The sequence below is a fragment of the Centroberyx affinis genome, unplaced genomic scaffold, assembly GCF_046629955.1.
Source record: "Centroberyx affinis isolate AG114_WGS23_722 - 3 ecotype Tasmania unplaced genomic scaffold, CSIRO-AGI_Caff_v1 ptg000436l_1, whole genome shotgun sequence".
Classification (NCBI taxonomy): Eukaryota; Metazoa; Chordata; class Actinopteri; order Beryciformes; family Berycidae; genus Centroberyx; species Centroberyx affinis.
In genome coordinates, this window is record NW_027279100.1 from 369165 (window position 1) to 388893 (window position 19729).

A 19729-nucleotide genomic window follows, 5' to 3' on the forward strand; every position below is an offset into this window, starting at 1 on the left:
AGAGCCCAAAGAACACTAGTGCCTCTGTCCCACACTTTATCTGTGAAACCTGCTGTGTGCTGTCTGTGTGTGTGTCTACGTCTGTGTGTCTGTGTGTGTGGGTGGATTGTATCCAAGCTTAGGCTGTATAGAGTAGAAGGGGGTGGGGAGCCTGCCCCACTGTAGTGGGAGAGACTGGGAGGGTGGTGAATGTGCACCAGCCTGGCCAGACTATTCAAACACAGAGGAGGAAATGCCTTTATGTATAAAGTGTGCATAAACAGGAGTGCTGAACTGAAATACGTGCATTCTTTTCCTGAACTGCTTCGTGTAAAAAAAAAAAAACAGGGCAGTGGTGTTTTTTCAGCTGCAACGGGAAACTTAAAAATCTGTAGTCATTCACTTTAAAAACTTGTAAAAGTTAGGGACACGTAAATATTTTCAAGAATCGGAAGAGGAGATTTCTTGGCAGAATCAGAAATTCAGGTGAGCACCTCAGAGGAGGTGGCAAGAAAAGAAGAATAGAAAACTCAAGCTTCATAGTGTGGTAGCAGCAAAGGAAATGTTGCAGCTTTCCCAGGGGGGAAGGAGAAAAAGTGAGTGCCTACAAAGTTTAATAGTTTCACCACAGTGGGGCCAGAATGCACAGCCAGGCAGGGATTAGGTCATGTGGTGTATGGATGGGAGTGGAGTTTCTCAGTGGGCACAATGCTAACTGCACAGCAGGGCCAGTGATTGATTTTACTCTCTGTCGATGAAATAGTTACCCCTAGTGCTATTGGCCTCTTTTACACTAACCTGGTTTTCTGCAACAGTTGTGAAGAAATTTGTATTTTCAGCCTAATTCAACACCAGAAATAGCATAATAAAGTGTTTGACTCCTCCTCCTTGCAGTGCAGCAATCTAATTTTCCTGCCCTTAACTATAAAAATCAGCTTGTTCAAAGGTAGGCCATGAGAAGCCCTTTTCTCTAATTATGGAGGCATCCAGATTCACAACTCCTTATGTGGGTATACAGGAAAAGGTCAATGTCAGTTTGCCATTTTTATTGCCATCTTTTAGAAAGTATAGATATGAAACAGCAAAAAGACAAGGTGAGATATTATCAAGCTCTCACATAACATACTCTGGACCTGACTAATCAGCACAAACAGCATTTAAACAGTTTCAGCAGGGTGGCCTAGTGGTTAGAGAAACTGTCCTGCAACTGAAAAGTCACAGGTTCAATTCCTGCAATAGCCAATCGGTCCATTAACAGCCATGTGAAGCAAGGCAGTGAATATCTACCTGCTCATAGTTAGTTACTCTGGATAATAGCTTCATTTACAGTAAATGCCTAAAATAGAGGAATTTAGTCAAAGTTAGTTCAGCATAAAGGTTGTTCACTATTCAAAGTGAACTGAAGATGCGGTGTACTGCTGTGTGAGGTGCAGAGTGATGAAATCGGCCGATGCGTCTGTCCTCAAAGACAGCGGTCAAAACAGATTGGAAGTGTCTCACTGGCATGGCTTCCCTGGCTTGAAATGGATGCCCAGCGCTGGAAAACTCATACCAAACAAGGTAAAGCAGAGAGTGGCCTATTCATGTGGACAGCCACAAAGCAGTTCCTTCATGTGTTATTAAGTTAGCTAAATGCTAATCCCCTTAGGGCCATATTTACACCGCACTCTCCTCTGTGGGAGAGTCAGCTTCGGTTACTCTTTGTTCTATGGCAGAGGAAGGGAAGGGGTCTGAAATATATTTGTTTAAACACGAGACTAAAAATAACCTCAGCAAAAAAAAAAAAAAACACAAAGGTCCCTGATTTTGGAGGAGGAAAAGGCATTTTCAAAGAGATTGTACTATTCCAGCCTCCGGAGCTGGCCAGATCCTACCAGCCACCGAGTATTCTGATTGGCTGTCGATGACATCATCCCCAGGGCCAGCCCCCTCCCAGCTCGACGATGTCATCAGTGCTGAAGTATCTCAGTGATGTAATGTAGGGAGGGCCATGACAAACACTGAAGCAGCACCCTCTTCTTTCTTCCCCTGTCTTCCTCTCTTTTCTTTTCCCATTCCTCTCTCCATCATTTCATCCTCCTCCTACCCTTTCTTCTCTCCCTCTGTCTCCAGATAAAAATCCTTTCCCACCTGTTTATTAGTCCTCAAATACAGGGCACAGAGATGCGCAGTTAAAGCCCACAGCTATGTAGAGCTTCTAAAAAGATGAAGACAAATTACAAAAAAAGAACATTTAGATTTCCTAATCCAGTCTGTGTCCTGGAGCCCCAATTTCCCTTTTTCTCACAAGGTGCGAACGAAAGCATGGAAACCATGGTGACCATGCTGTCATTAAAATTTAGTTTCAACTGCACAGGAGACAGAGAACAGCCACTATACCACACAGACACACACACACACATAGAATTTGATGGGATAGCTTCCACCACCAATGAAACCCCCAAGTCACCAAAAGTAGCACAGCATAATTACATGGAGTACACACAAATGTGTAGAGAGGCGCATTATGTGTCCAACCTCTGACTGTTACGTCAGCTTGCACCCATTTGATTTATTCAGACCATTTCATCTTTTTTGGCTGGGCATCCATATCTGTTTTTTAATCACAATTTGGGAGTGTGTGTGTGTGTGTGTGTGTGTGTGTGTGTGTGTGTGTGTGTGTGTGTGTGTGTGTGTATGTATGTGTCCTGGGCAAACATCCAGAGCTCAAGCGGATTAGTGAGGGGACTCTGTCCTGATCAAAGCAGCACAGAATCCAGCTTACTGGGCCATACTGTATAATACATAACCCCATGGTAATGATACTGTACATAGTGCAAACCCACAGCCCGTCAACTGTAGTGTAGCACTGCATATTGACATTAACAGTGAACAACACTCAATATAAGATTCCCTCTATGATATAGTCTAGGGCAAAACTCTGTTTGAGGGAAAAACTCCTCTCCCAAAGCCAGAAATCAGAGAGCAAACACTCACTTCTGCTGTCAACAGGTGTCAAGTCTGCAGCTGCTCCATAGAAAATGTATTGGTTGTTAATAGTCCAAAGAGAATGTATGGGTTGTTACTGGAAGAGCACCAGGGAGAGTTTTCCCCAGGTGATATAGATACATTTTCTGGTTCTGAATTGACACCAACACAAGAATAAATCAAGCTCAATACAACAGAATAAGCAAAAATAAAAAAAAAATTCTGTCTGTGCACAAAGTCAGTCTTATTCAATACCAGTTGATAACAAGCAATACTAATGTATATTCTAGATTTCCACATTAAGAATTAGTTTCCTAAAGGTCCAAAGCTGGTATATCGACTTCCATTTCTGCTGATTCACACCTCGCTGCACGTCTGAAACTTAACTTCAGTGTTCTGTCACGATTACCGGTTGGCTCTAATTGGGGCCCGTTGATACCAAGCAAGACATGCATTATGGATGCACTCCCAGTAAATTTAGATTGAGGGAGTCGCTGTAATTAAGTCATACTGGAGCTCCACAGAGAGTCCTCCATCAAAATGTCTGAGCTTGACTGAGAGACCAATCGGGATGTGTTGGAGTCTAATAATAGAGGCTCCCTCGACCGTGGCTGGGATCTGTCAGACTGACAGATATTGAGCAGCTTTTGGTTAATCCAGAGTTCACAGGAAACTGTAACAGAGGGTAATATGAATTGATATCTTAATTCGTGAACAAGCAATGTAAGGCACATTCCTCCTTTTGAGAGTCTCGATGTTTGATTGGCAGCCGGCCGGTCGGACACACAACACGCCACATTTCAATACAGCTGCGCCTGCACACGCATGCAGATAGCTCCGATACAGCACCCCGTTCCTTCCCCTGGGTTCATTATGTACGTAGTGAGATGGTTATTTGCGATGCCTCTGTGGCTAACCGCCATCATCCACCACCTAATGGCTTTAGCATGTGTCTGGCAGCCCGGTGGCTCCAGCAGTCTCAGATGTAGGGGAGCTGAAATGAAGCAGGGCATTGTTGTGCTGCCGCCGGGGAGGATACACACTCTCGTGGAAGGAAACCCAGACGGGAAGGAAACTTCGAAAACAAAGTCCTAAGAAAAGGTGATAAGGGGCACAAGGGACGGAACTGTGTGTGTTGGTGTGTGTGTATGTGTGTCGCCCTCCGACTGCTTGTGTCTTTAAGGGGCTGTTTCCCTTCTTCCTGCCATTATAAACACCAACGGAAAGGTTCAGAACGTCGTGGAATATTCTGTGGCTTTGAATATTAAGGTGCAAGCACAGTGGGATATCTGAAGGGCATGGAAAATCCAAGTAAACCAATCACTGGCCATAGCTTTTACAGGATTCTTTCACCATTGTGTGGGAACTGTAAAGACAGACTGACAAACCTTATAACTGCCTCGTAACACAGATATGATACGTAAAGATTTAAGGGTTTAAATAATATATAAAGTTTCCCAACACATCCTGTGACTTTGTCATAAGGAGCTCAAAAGCTAAAAAAAAATCACAAAACTATGATCACTATTAGCCAATCTGGAAAGGAAAATATAGCCAGAGCAAAGACCTCACAATCTTCAGCCATAACGATCTCTAAAATATTACTAAAATATATTCACACAGTGGACAGATTTAGCTTTTATCAACACTGGCAATACAACGGAAAGCCATTCAGGATTTTGAGGGGAAATGGAAAGGCAAAAGACATTCTCCAACATTGAAAATGTCAGGTTTTACAAGATGGCTTTCATTACTCTGAGCGGAGCCTTGGGTAGAACAGCTCACTGGCACAGGAGTGCAGTCTGGGCCGGAAGATCTGGAGGTAAAACCGTTGAAAACCTCCAGTCATTAGTAAGAGAAAGGGTTCTTATTCAGAGAGTTATTTGTGATGGAGGTGTGGACGAGAATGGAGATGAAATTTGCTACGGAACTACTATTACTTCCACTGTTCATTCACATAACTTCACTGCCAATAATGTTATATCCACTGAATCATCATGTATGACTAAATCTACGTCCTCGGCTGCAGCAGGAAGGATTCCAAGTTAAGAAGTGTCACGTGTATAATCATATTACCACTTAAACACAGTCCTCACATCATACTAGACTTGATTCTGTGCCCTCACACACCAATACACTACACCAAAAATAACAACTCCCTCTCTCTCTTTCTCCTTGCATCAACCTCTCGGTAAATCTGTGGTTATATTTACCTTGAAATGGTTTTATTGGAAACTCATTACACTGCTCTCCCGGGATGTCGTCCAGTATTTACACGGTCCTGTCTATTTATCAGTCAGAGCAGGAAGGAGCTCTCAAAACAGACCAAACAGACCATGTAGAGACAGAAGGCAGGTTTCCTCAAAGCTTCCTATGCAGCTCCACAGCTCAAGGTAGCTGGAGCACCTAGAATAGCCCGGCTTAACAAAAACATCCTGTGTATCTCAGGCTTTGCAGAATATTTCCAGAAATAGGAGTTTCGAAAACTTGACTGCGGCTAAATGTGAGTGTGATACTGAATTCGTCAGGCAGAGGGGTAATTACAAAATCACACAGCGATAATGACTCATTAGCAGGCGGTCACTACGGACGATGGAGAACACACATAAAATGCCAACATCTGAAGAAAAAGGACAAGCCATAGGAAGTTGTTAAACAGGGCTCAGGACAGAACGCTCATCCATATTTATTGGGATTATCCAGCTTTAACACTCAAATTCGGACTCTTCTTAATTAACGACTCTTTATAAGGACAGAGCAACCCAGAGCTTCCAGAGTTGGATGGAGAATGACGAAAGCAAATGGCGTTCCAATTATACAGGCTTGACACATAAGGGCGCCTCCAGATATTAGCATTTGGAGCTTGTCAATTAAAGCCAAATTATCATTATCAGTGCAAGGAACTTTCATCGTCCCGCTGACATAAGCCTGGCCTCGTCACACCAACCAACCACACTGGATATTATTCATCATCCTCACACTCTCATCCGGTCTCTTGCTTCAGGACCGACTATTTTCTCAGATAGTGGGCGGAGATGGCTGTAGATTGATGGACAAAACAAAGTTCCACGCGTCCATGCAACTCATGTTTATGTGTGCAGAAAGCATGTCCCACATCTGAACAAACAGCTCCGTGTGTACTTTCTTGTGTGTAGTAGGAGGTGCCATGTTAAACTAAATGCCTAAGGGAGAGGACGGACAGGAGGGGGGGGAATGATGTTTACACTGGGAGAAAAGAAATGGAGGGGGTTAACAGCGGCTGAAGAGCAGTGTCTATGTGCTTGTGTTTCTCCCTCCTCCGTCTGGGCCTGTGTGTGGGTGGGGAACATTTGTCTTACCCCCCCTCCTCCTCACTGCCAAAGAAAAGGGAGATGGTCAAACAAATGACTTCAGTGACTGGGTGGAGCTGCTGAAGTATGTGGAGCCCATAAATGTCTTTGGGGTGTAAATAGTGAGGAAGAAGAAGAGATATTGGCTCTTTTTCCTTTTGTGTCTTCTAAGCTGAGTAGGTCTTGGAACATGTTGCAATAAAAAAAGATCCCATATTTCCTGAATAAAGAAATATATATGACCAATTACCAGATGTTTTATAGTAGTCCCATGAGGTCCGCCCATTTGTTGGTTAACCCATGGTGAATTTCCTGAATGGAGATTTGCTCTCTGCAGAGAGGCCTACAAAGAAAAAAAACTAATTTCATGTCTTGGCAAATTTTCCGTCAGCTCCACCAGCATCCACGTCATGATAGGAAGCATGATTTTCCTCTATGGATAATCCCTGTCACAGCCAAGCCTACAGTGCGGACTCCGGCAAATACTGAGCTCTGAGCCTCCGGGATCGCCCAACAGCACGACGACAAAAGACTAGGACACCAGAGAAACTGGAGCGTCCTTCCCATACCACTCCTGTTTCCTCTATGTGCCTCTTATTTAACAGAGAACTCCAAACCGCAGTGCATTCCTATTAAAAAGGCATTTTTTGCATCTTAAGATTTGTACTTGTGGCCAAACTTGTTCAGTATGAGAATTTTAACTGTGGGAGCCTCTTTTCCTCTTTACATTTTTTCCTGTGGTAAAAAAAAAAAGAAAATCATTCCATTCCCAGACCAATTATGAATATCAAATAAAAAGGGCATGGGAAAAAAGGAAAAACGGAGAGGACTGACACTAATGAATCATTATTAGTTGAACTACGAATCACTGCCTTATTAAGCCATTTTCTGCTGGTCTGTCACTTTTCCCGGCACAAGTCATTAAAATGTTGCCATTAGCGGCTGACAGAAAGTTATTTCATCTGCATCCAAGAGGAACGTAAAAAGTCTATTTGTGAAATGGAAATGGCTTATCTTCTGCTCCTTTTTAAGAGCGGCGAGATAAGGTGTTCATTTACGTTGAGGTTGAAAATTTGGCCCCTTTGGCTAAAAGAGAATGCTTTTCCACCTTCATTCCAGAAATAAAAGATTTTCAGAAAGTGTCTTCATCTGTTCCTCTGAAAATTATTTGGTTCAAAATGAGGTCAATGTACAATGGGTAGTTGATTAATGTGGAGGAGATTTTGTCTGATTATCCCTTCCTATCATCCCCACCTCTATTAGACTCAAGTTGTTTTGGCCATGAGGACAGCTTCCAGTCTGAGCAGCTGACAAGATGGAATTGACCAAAAATCTCCCTAGAGGATGAGATCAATTATTCACAACTAATTGAGAGATTCAGACTGCTGTAGCCAAGAAGGTAAAATTTTCAATATGTTATTTGCATAAAGGTTATGTAAAGCAGTGGACTCTCAAACTGACATATGGACAGAAAACCAGCATAGAAGACTTCACTGTCCCTAAACATTGTGAGGTGACCCAGGCAGGATTTATCATAAAATACAACATAAAGTGATTGGACCTGGTGGGACCAAGAAATTCAGTATTTGTTTTGCTTGTTCCAAAATGTATGTTCATAGCTCTCTCTCTCTCTCTCTCTCTCTCTCTCTCTTCCCCATTTATCTCTCTCTATATCTATTTATGTTTTCACACACACAATCACACACACACAGACACAATCACACACACACAGACACAATCACACACACACACACACACACACACACACACACACACACACACACACGTACACCTTGGGGAGCTTCATCAAGGGGAGCATTTCATCATATCCAAAACTCAACCCACCAATAGGACCTGAAATGAAAGGTCTTGTAATGAGGTTTGATCAAACCCTGAAGCTCAATGAGACGTGACATGACTTGGTTCAGGGCCAAATGAGGGATGACACTGCAGACAGCTTGGTGGAGAAACACCTGTTCAGGCCTCTTCCTTCCCCTGCCTCAGTACTACTCGGCCACATGCCATGGTCCAGGTGTGTTTCCACTGAGTTCAATGTCCCGTGGCAGCCATCAAACTCCACAGCCCCAGATCTGCATCAGCTAATACATATGGCCCAGGTTAGTGCTTGATCTCCAGCACAGATCCAGACACGGCCTGTTGTGTCTGGATACTGATGCAACTGAGCGGTCCAGCCAGGTAATCAAGTGGTCAAGACGTAACCTAAGTGTCTCATAATGATAACAGGCATATGGAGGCATATGGTCAGGCGCTACTGTGCGCCTTTGCTTGTAAAAACACTGCCAAAATCACTGCACCTCATATGCTAGCACTTAGACAAATAGCTTGGCTGAATTGAACTGGCAGCGAAGGCATTGCCTTACAGTTAATAACAGTTTCCTCTGCTCTTTTGAGAAATTGACATGTTGCAACATCAGCAAAGAGTTAAGCATGGAGGAAACTTGTGAGACACAGTCTAACTCTGTCAAAGTGCTGGGATGAGTGATGAAGGATGAGGTTTGGGGGCTCTGGAAGGGGTGCGAGGGTGCAAGCCCATCCGTCTTTCTGACGAGGCACTCCTTTCCGATCTGCTTACCTACCCACCCAGCGGGGGAACTGAAGTTGATATACTCGTCGCTGAAAGAGACACAACAAATCACTCCCTTCACTGAACGTCTGAGTGTTAAAACCAAGGGTTGCAGAAACTAAAGACTTGCATTACTCCAGAATAAAATATCAAAAACTCCTGCTATTCAGGCAAAAAAGTCTTTGATTTCTGCCAGGCTCCCTTAATGTTACATTGACATTCTGTGGCTAAAGAAAGTGGAAAACCAAGGACCAAGGAAATACATTTTTTGAAAAGTTTTGCTGATATGTTGATTTTGCTAATCAGTTATTTTATTTATCTGATGTGTTGCCTCCAGATTGATGATTTTATGGTGATAAATAGACATATGAAACCAAATCTGATGTTAAGTGAGATTCAAATCAAACATTTATGTGTGAATAGCTGTGAAATTAACTTTGATTTTTCCATACGCGTATGCTTCGGCAGGCCGACCTTCTCCAGATGCAAATCTACTTAACAGCGGAAAAACTCAGAGCAATTCCAAGGGTATCAGAAAGCTCCAGACAGGAAAATAGGCAATGCTTGTTAAAACATGGCAAAACACTTGTAATTTTACACTAGTTGCAGTATGTCAAACAGTAAAATTAACCCCTTGAGATGGGCATATCTATCAGACCTCAAGATAGTTCACCATTTACCACACCGTTAACAGATGAATGTGACATTGGAGTACCACAGTGTCTTTGAAGTTGCACAGTGACACTGATGTTCACTTTGAGAGGAGGAATGCAGCATCTCCCCGGTGGGAAAATTCAGCAATCCATTTGATCCAGAGAGTAAACATCACCATACATGGCCAAACCTAAGATAAATCTGATCCACTATCAGCTGCTACTATCTTCCGAAGATGCCATTTCCCTGCGATCTAGAAAGGGAGATGAGATTCAGAGGTAGCAAAGAGATAGACAATAAAGAAAAGTTCTGTATAAAGATTGAATCTGAGATGATTTATCTAAAGGGTGAGAGAAGAGTGATGGTTTGCATGAGGACTGTGCACTGTTAAAGCAACCGTGATGCAATGGCTCTCAATGTTTTGTAAGTTCAGCCTCTCACGGTCTGACCCTCACCACTCTTATTCCCCATCAGCTTAATTAGACACAGCCACACACACATTAGATGGTCCCCTTTCGCTTCACGCACTGAATGGCTGGCTGCAGTTCAAGGCACCACAAAAAAAACAGCTATGCACAACAAGCAGCTTTCAGAGCCAGGGAAAACCATCAGCAAACAGCAAACACATTAACAACACTGTACTGAATGGCATTCACAAACCATCTGGAATTCAGATGATACTGCAAGCAATAATAACAACAAAAACACTTCTCAAGTCATCCAAAGCTGTTAACATATTCAGTATGCTTTAGAATACAGAAATTCTAATCCATGTATGAAAGAGACAGAGAAAAAATGTGTGTTGTGTGGAAATGTGCTCCCCGTGTGTGAGAGTACTACCATGTGTATGACTGAGCATCTGTGCATTTATGTGCTCATGTGTGCGTGAGAGAGAACGTTTGTGTGCATGTGTGTGTGTGTGTGTGTGTGTAAGTGTATATATCAACATGTAGAGACACGGCTACTCACCCTTCCTCTGTGGTTATCTGTCACACGGTATGTCCTGGTAGAAAAGCCAAAGTCTTGAACACACACACACACACACACACACACACTCAAACAGAGTGACACTAACTACCACACCGTCGCAGCCCCAAAACTTTTTCCTCTCTCCCGGCAGCTCTGCACACTTCCACTGCTCCCCCTCCCTCCTTCCCTCTCTCTCTCTCTCTCTCTCTCTCTCTCTCTCTCTGTCTCTCTCCCTCCCTCTCTTGCTTCAGCACTTCCTGGGCTGCTGTTTATGCTAGCTCCAATCAGGCCATCCAAGAAACGGAGGCTGCCCCCCCCCACACACACACACACCCCCCACACTACTCTCCTTCAGCCAACAGCCATTGTTCAGCGCGGGCTTGTCACATGTGGGCGTTTGTGTGCCTGTGTGTGTGCATGTGCGTCTGTGTGTGTGTTCCCTCTTGACTAAGGTTTTTTAACCTCTTGGCACTATCCAAACTCTGGCTCTCCTCAATAGAAAATCAGGAGAGAAGGGGAGAGGAAGAGGACAGAAAGTGGAGGGGAGAGAGATGAAGGGAAAGGATGGGAGAGGGGCTGGTTGGCTAAAGAAAAACACGTGGAGGGGGCTTCCTGCTGGCTTGTCTTACTGAGACAGATACACTTTTTCAGACGCGAGGAAAGGGGGGCAGCAGCATTAAGTAAGGGCTGGGGGTGTGTCTGGAACTTTCTCTCCAAATCCAACAGTTTGTTGTTACAAACCGCAATGAGGCTCAGCCCATCCAAACCCCCAGAGAGCCTCATGGCTCTGTCTCCAAAACAAGGCGCCTTCCCCATAGTCTGCCAAACGTTTTCACCACCGATACCTCAATCCCCCCCTCAACCACCCCCCAACCCCCTCCCCCCTCGCTATCCCAAAGCCCCAACCTCTAATTCCCCCAAACCAGCCTAGCCCCAGTCCAGCTCTTCTTCTGGCTGGAAAAAAAAAAAAGGGTGGAGGTGTGATGTGGGGGGTGGGGAGGTGAGAGGTGAGAGGTGAAGTGTGGGAGGAGACAGGTTGACAGCAGCACACAGGGCTTTTGTTGGTGTTGTTATCGGCTCCATCGTCTCGTGACGGGGGGACACCTATGGGGGTTGTGGCCGTCGTTTGGAGCTGGAAGAGGTCAGACCGAACTTAGAGACACTGGTAGCTGGTATAACTCAAAACATGTGTTGTAACCGGCCTCACCTTGAACACTGTAGATGTTTTCCAAGACAAAGCTTTTGGAAACAAATAACATGTTCAGGTTTGAGGTTTACATCTTCTCAGTATATGTTGCAGTGAGTACAGAGGCTGAAATGCGGTTTAACAATTGAGACCAAACTTGATATGAACAAACTAAACCTCTCTCGTCTCCTTTCCTGTCCCCTCTATTCCTCTCCTCTCCTCTCCTCTCCTCTCCTCTCCTCTCCTCTCCTCTCCTCTCCTCTCTTCTCCTTTCCTCTACTCTGAATACAAGTCATTCAGTCAGTCAGTCAAGCCACACAGGCGGATTGGGGTGCCTCCATGCCAGGTTGGATTCTGGAAACATTCATCTTGTTGTTTAGTCTGGGCACCATGTGTTGGAGCGGGGAGGCTGCTCTCCTCGACAGACCACTTTTCTTTCACTCACACACGCACACACTCACACACAAGCATGAGAAAACCCACATTGACAGACGTGACTGTGTACATTCAGCATGCATCCACACACACACACACACACATACACACACACACACACACACTAAGAGAGGCAGGATTGTATGGTGGAAGACTGGTACATTGTTTGGGGGCCCAGTTACACAAAACAACGAAAACTTCAAAGCAGCAGTTACTACAAAACAGCAGATGATATGCCTCTGACATGAAAAGAGAAAATGTGCTCTGTCACTCCCGCTGTGTCTCAGGTGTGCCGGCATGGAGACTTGGTGTATCAGCGTCCCTCTCCTCTGCTGCTAACACACAACAAAGAGTGTGGGTTGCATGAGGTGGGTTGCGGTAGGGGGAGGGGGTTGCGTGAAGAAAGGCAAAACCACATTGAGAAATTGTCGAGTCTCAGATGTTGACTTGGAGCAAAGAGTGATTTATGGCGCAAACAACAGAAGCGAGGCGCGATGAATTGCACACAAGTGTATGTGTGTGTATGTGTCAGCCTGCATGTGCATGTGAGCATGCACTTGGATACGTTTTGGTGCTCATGATGCCATGTGAAAGAGGAAATGCCTTGACATCACTTTGTCCCCCCAACAAACACAATAAGCGGGGCCCACTTTGACTAATCCCTTGCAGCTAAATCCCTCCACTGCTGAAAGGAGCCCAAACAAATGGAGAGGAGAGACATAATAAATCAAAACATTTTGGATTTAACAGTGACAGAGCAGGTGAGGATTACACCTGAAGCTATTCAGTTTGGTGCCGAAGCCTTTGCCAGTCTGCTATTGAGGAAAAGATTCTGCAGTCACCCACTGAATGAGCCACCTGCTTGTCTTGGAGGAGACTGAATTAGACTGTGACTGTATAATATGACTTGAGTAAAGAGAGTAAAATGGCAGTCAGTATGTTTTCACCGACTACCACACAGGCCAGCAGACTCCAAGAGGAATTTTTTTAGTCAGAGGAAAAACAGTGCCAGGCTTAATAGTGAAGTTTGGTAAAGATGAAGAAAAAAAGATATATTGACACAAGTTTTAAACAGAAATTATACAAATGAAAAACTGGATGAGCTGTGGAGACACTTTTGTGACACAATTGTCAGTTTTCCCTTCATCATAGTAGACTGGGAAAACATGTGAAGTGATGATCACAACACCTGCAAAATATTTAGTGTGCCTTTTGGCTATGCCATAAGGATGTCAGAGTTTGTCACTTATTCACTCAAAGAAGCATTTGATGCTATGAGATACTAGAATGGTAAAGATAGTTAAAATAATTTCTATAACCTTTATCACAGAATATAGGATGCTTTAACCAGTTATTATTGTAGTTGATGTTCTGGATACATATTTTGTATTGCTGCAAAGCTGCCTGATGTCAGTATACTATGAATCAAATCTACCTGATTGTTTCAGTCCATGTTAAATCCAATTCTTATACTCAGTATGTGGAGTCAGGTCACTAAGCTCCTGCTTTGTCGGCTATACCTGCATGTTATCCCAACGCACTGCCACCATTTTGTGACTCTTTTATGTGTGCTTATAAACTACAATAAACAAAAATAAAACTTAACTATAGGTTTGACAGTTAAGGGCATTGCTGCAGAGCTGTTTTCAGTTCAATACCCAGCACCTCAGAGTCAGTGTCTTGCTGGATCACATTAGGTTTGGGTTGGAGGGCATCAAACTGATACAGAGTGCAAAACTGTTTCCTGAGAGGCGCCAAAGGCCTTGGCTCCCATCCACCCAGATCCCACTCTAGCTCCTGGACCAAGCTGCCTTTTACATATATTTAGCCTCAAATCATCCAAAGCCCCAGTGAGCCGCTGCTCTCTATTTTAAAGTCAGTCTCATAATCCCACATGGGGAAAGGCTGGGGAGTTTAGCTAGTGGCAACAGCGGAGCCACTGGACTAGCATGATCTGAGTCAGCGTCAAATATTCCAGAAGTGCATGAGGAGAGATCTTACTGAAGTTCTGAATTAATGACTCTGCCAATTTGAGAACTGTCTGAAGATTATAACCATGCTTATATTATACAAATACTATCCATACAGCACAGCACTGAGTATCACAACCTGCATTCAACCCTTCACAAACACATCTAAGTCGGTAGAAAGATATAACAGCCCATGCTCATAAGTAGCAGCCTGGTGAATCTGCCTGCCGCCACGGATTTCTGGGGAGGAGAATTTAAACAGCTATTGATTAAATAAATTAATAAGAGCCTGGAGTAATGAGAATGTGAAGTGAGAGGTGTGAGATCAGGCCCGGGCTAGTGAAGCGAATGTGGCACTATGAGGCCAGTCTGACTGTCCTGTAGCCCTCTGCAGCAGCGACAGAGAGGAACAATGAGACAAGCAGCACGCAACCTCACCCGGAGAACACAGTACAGAGGGTCAGAGGGGTCACATGACTCTGTTTCTGTCCGTCTGACTGTCTGCGTCTCCGTCTCTGTGTGGGCACACACACATACAAGTGGCAGCATCCGTGAAGATGACTTTGGACAGATTGCGTTCCGGAGATAATGTGAGTGTGTTATTTAACGCTGATGAGTGGCCACAGTCAGTCAGTCTCCCAGTCAGTCGGTCTCAGAAAAGAAAAGCCGGGGACAGGAGAGTCAAGGATCGGTCAACAAAACCATCACAGCTTAACAAAGCAGAGGCTGAGTGCCAGGCGGCTATGTCAGACCCAGCTAGGCGGCAGAAGCCTTAAGGTTTGAAAAGCGGGCTTGTGATCGGAAGATCGCAGGTTAGAAACTCAGACTGAACAGACAAATGTCAGTGAGGAACGTGAATGAGAAACGGGCTTCCCTCCCTCAACAGCTACTGTCAGGTTGCCCTTGAGTAAAGCTGTCAGTATACTTGCCGCAGAAACAAAATCACAGTGCAAACAAAAGGACACATTTGCAGAGAAATTGCCGTCGCACTGCATCGCCTTCGGACGCCGCTGTGTGCTGGACGAACTAGTTGAATTCTTCACAACCCAGCCTCCATTGCGTGACCGTGTGCAATTAATTTACATGATTGGTTGTGTTGCATTGTGGGAATGTGCCTACATTTCCGTTTCTGGTTGATTGCCTCTGTTTACATGAAAATATGTCTGTCATGTGCCATTTAACAAACTATACAAAGTGGCAGCGGGTATACACACATGCGTATACATGCTTGACACGTGGTTCACCTTCAAAAGTATACAGCAGCTTTAAGGCACTTAAACGCCACTTGTTCCAGTGGAGCTGCTCAGTGGCCAACAGGAGAAGACAGCGGTGCTACTGGGCAGCTCTCGGGTGTGAATGAATGTACCTGTAATGCCTGGTACATGCTTTCTGTGTGGCTAGACACACGCAAGCTCCATGTAAATGCAGACATGCCATCCGCATACTTCAGCATTCATGCTTTTCACGCTTCTCATGACGACCACACGTCTGATAACTCCAGCACTTTAGTGGTGCTGCAGGAAAATGTAGCTCTCCACACCCCCAAACAAGTAAAACCCCACTGCAATCTGTATGTGGTTCCAGTTCCTCTTTATTCGGCCAATCCTGAACAGAGGCACGTTTGCGTCCGTGTTGTTTCAGGTTCCCAGTTTCATGCGGCCAGTTGTTTTGGCCACAATTATGTAATTTTGACAGTGCGTTTCCGCATGCGTTTCCATGTGAAGCATGAACCAACGAGTCATGTGAGGCGTGGTGGTGCTGAGAAAGACCATGCATGTTCACTCAACTTTTCCTGGATAGCTATAGCAACAGAAAGAGTCAATGTCCTCTTGTCTTGCACTCTCATCACATTCACAGGAAGTTTTATTTTGGTTTGAGAGTCTGTATTGATGCTGATCACATCGTACTGCCCATGGTCCAATAAGCTCCAACTCAGGAAAGACAGCACGGATACGGCAGAACATTGTCTAGTCACTGAACATCAGAATCTAAACCGGAGTGACTGTTAGCCTGCCAGGAGGCGAGGGAAGTAGAGAGATACATACAACGGTTACAGGAAGAGAGGGGTAGAAGATAGGAGTGGAAGAGAAGAAGATAGGAAGAGACAGAGAAACAGAAATGAAATGAGGAATATAGGTAAGAAAGAGAGAGGAGAGGAACGTGAATTCCAGGAGCAAATGACAAAAGTGAGAGAGGGAGAGAGAGAGAGAGAGAGAGGGGGAGAGAGAGAGAGGGGGGGGGGGGGGGGGCAGAAATGCTAGGCCACCAGCTGGTTTGGGCAGTGATCCTGTCAGACAAGCCTCCTCTCCTCTCCCACCTGGGTCCACATCTGTCCATCTCTTTCTCACCCTCTCTTACCCTCCCTCTGTAATATAACACTGAATATTACTTTTAAATTATTGCACGTATAGCATAGCAAGTAATCACTTTAAATGTATCTTTTCTAGACAAAGAAATAAGATCACACATCAGGGTTGGCTGCAGGGAGATAAAATGCATTTAGCTTAATTGTGTATGGCACATAAGTGCACTTTAGTGTCCTCTGATGCAACATGAAAATTATTGTTCTTATTATTGTGTGTTCAGAATGGCTAGGGATAATACGACTAAAATATTCATGAGACACCTTATGTAGTTTCAAAAGAAAAATGAACAAATATGCATTCCCCATAAGGGAGCTTTGCCACTAGTTGCAATTAGCCACGACAGTTTTGTATCTGCTTTTCAAAATATTTATTATGCTAAACATGGCTAGAAGGAGTTCAGAGAAACAGCGGCCATAAGGATATGTCTGTCAGAAAAGCACTCTTTGTTGGTATTCTGGAAAATGGCCTGTATCAACAATGAATAATTGATGATTGTTGGTTGCACATCACATTAACTGCCAACTGTCTTGTTCTGCACTGTGGACCTCGATCAGTGAAGAGTAGACTTTGCATACCCTTCACTTCATGACTTCCCATTGATATGAGTGAAGCTCCCTGTCTGCCTGTCAAATGACTCCAGGGGTTCACACAATAACAAACAAGTGCGTTATGAAATATGCAGTGGTGAGAAACATTTAGTCCCAATCACAATTAATATACTCTCAGCAAGAGCATAAAGAGAGCGAGAGAGGAAGGAGTAAGAGAAATGAGTTTTGACTCCTTTCTCACTACTTACATTTCTATGGTTCTAGATGGTCACAGTGTGTGTTTCCAGAAAAGGAGAAAAATCACAAGTTAGGCATCATCCTGCATTTCCCTTGCTGTTATTGGCCCATGGCTTCACCAGCATCTCTGACCCTGTCTTTGATTAAATCAGTAGAACATTTAATGACTAAAATCCCACTCTTTCATCTTCTATCCTCACCAATTAGTGCAGTTGACAAGACTTGAGCAAAATTAACTTCATAGATTCTGCAGCACATCTGAAAATAAACTGGGAAGTGTAAATTGAACCACACCTGACAACTCCCACATACACAGCAGGGAAACAAATCATTTCATCCTGCAAGTAAACTATGAATTGTTAGTTGTTACTCAAGCGTGATGAGCAATTCTGGATTTCATTCTCCTCCAGTTGCTCCAAATCGTTCATATGTTTTTATTAGATGTTTATCAAAGTTAGGAGCATTCTCTAAAGCAATACCGAGTCCCCCTTTTTGGGCATCTCATCCTGATGAGGTCAGAGACAGGACAGTAGAGAGAGAGAGAGAGAGAGGCGACCTTTAGGACTACAGATAGCCATGCAGAGCTTTAGGGAGAGGACGGGCCCAGCCAGCAGGGTGCTGACAGGCCCCGGATGTTTGAACAGGGTTGAGACAGACAGTCCACAGAGAGCTGCACAGGTCGCCCAGCAGCCCAGCATCTGTTCTCTAATAACAGGAGGCCTGCAGGGACGGACGCACATCCACACCGTGTCACCATCAGCACCCAGGCACCTCCATGCATGAGCTGTCCTCACCAGCACACCCATGCATGTGTTAATGTGTGTGTGAACATGGGCCGGTGCCAAGGGGGGTGGGCACACACACACACACACACACACACACACTTTCCTACTTCCACAAGTATCACACTCATAATATTTGATTTGTATCCTTGCCTCACTGCCTGTTGTCTCAATGTTAGAATGCGTCCTGCCATGTAAACTGATTTCCCCTGACTGGTGTTACACAGCTTCTGCTCTGGCATCCAGTCAGGCCCCGTTAACCCGCTGCCTAACATTGTCTTTTTCTCCAGTCTCTCTGCTCATATGAAATCCAATATTATGTAACAAGGGATGTTAGATAAGAGTTTCTGATGCCTATCACAACCCATCTACATTCTTCAGCAGGGCATCTTATGAAGCAAATAGCTGAGAAAGATCATGACAAATGGTTATTTGGATGAATATGATTCAAGGCAGACAATTGCTGTTGATACACAGACTATACATATTATGGGTGCAAACAATTGATTTTTGCACAGCAAAAATAATCTGATTTAAAACGTATTTTCTCTCTTTCTCTCTCTCTGTCACCAGTATCAAAAGTATAGCGATAAAGGGATTAAATCTTTTTATCTTGTCACCCAGTTGAATGGCCAATTAAATTTCCCCCTATCCAGCTTCCATTGCTCCACAAACCCGACAGCATATTCACTTATATTTCACATGATTTAATTCTTGTGATGAATTGCGATGAGCATCGTAGGACTTCAGCTAAAACTGAAACTAAAAGTGGAGAATTTGGAAAAAGCAGTGTGTCCCAAATTTCTGGTGTGCATCCCAGCTTTCTGTGAAGTATTAAACCTCCAGCTGTTAACATCAGTTCAGCAGAAATCCCCCTATTCTCTCCCCACAGCTCAGCTCAGCAGCCTGGCTAAAACGCTGCGTCAGTCTCATGATAGCTTTAGCTGCTGACGTCTTACCAATGACTTCATCACACGGTCAAAACACATTATTTCCCTTTTCAAAAATCCCCAGATTTAAGAGTGGGTAGGGGAGGAGTATATTTGATCCTTGGTTCAATGTTTCTAGTGTTTAATATTGTAAGAATGTCCCAAAGATGCTGAGAAGCACAGGGCGGCTGTCAAATCCATCTGCATGTTTAAAATGTAGGGAAGAGAAAGTTGGCAAGGAATGAAATTTTTAGTCACGGCCTAATTGAACGAGCATTTCTAGCAGGGATAAAGTGAATGAATGTCAAATCAAACACTTTCACAAAACCGCATGAGAGACATAAAGCTAAATGGAGAGTGAAGAGGCATAATGAATCAAGTATCTGTGTCAGAGTACTACTTGAAATCCTGTCAGCTGTACAGCTGGGGGCGCTCTTACTTGCCGACAGCTTTTGACTTCTCACAGATATGGAGTAGATGAAACTCACCACACCTTGACTGGAGTCAAAGTTTAGTCATCTTAGGTGTAATTATATACAAAGTGGTAGGCAACCTGCTCACTATCAGAAACTGAAAATGAGAGATTTCAGAGACACGTTCATTTTATTCCTAGGTGCAAAAAGTGCATAGTGCAGTGCAGCAGGAGTAAAACAGATCTATTTCTTGCATAAAAAAGCACCCATGCTTCATTTTTTACAGCTTTCCTCTCACAGGTGTTACACAAGGATGCTAATGCTGAAGTACAGACACAGGGGCCTCAAGGACAGGCACTTATGAAAAAATAATACCTTGAA

General features: G+C 44.1%; 1 protein-coding gene across 11 annotated transcripts in view; it reads right to left on the reverse strand.

Moving 5' to 3' along the window:
- LOC139642162 (sickle tail protein homolog) overlaps nucleotides 1-19729 on the reverse strand; it is a 111503-nt gene that overhangs the window by 58025 nt on the left and 33749 nt on the right. Inside the window, exon 1 of one of the 11 annotated variants that reach the window (XM_071516914.1) lies at nucleotides 10483-10598. The exons of the other annotated variants lie outside the window; for them this stretch is intronic. The gene's annotated coding sequence lies outside the window, so the exon portion shown is untranslated. Of the gene's footprint in view, nucleotides 1-10482; nucleotides 10599-19729 lie in introns of those variants that run through there. 11 annotated transcript variants of the gene reach the window in all.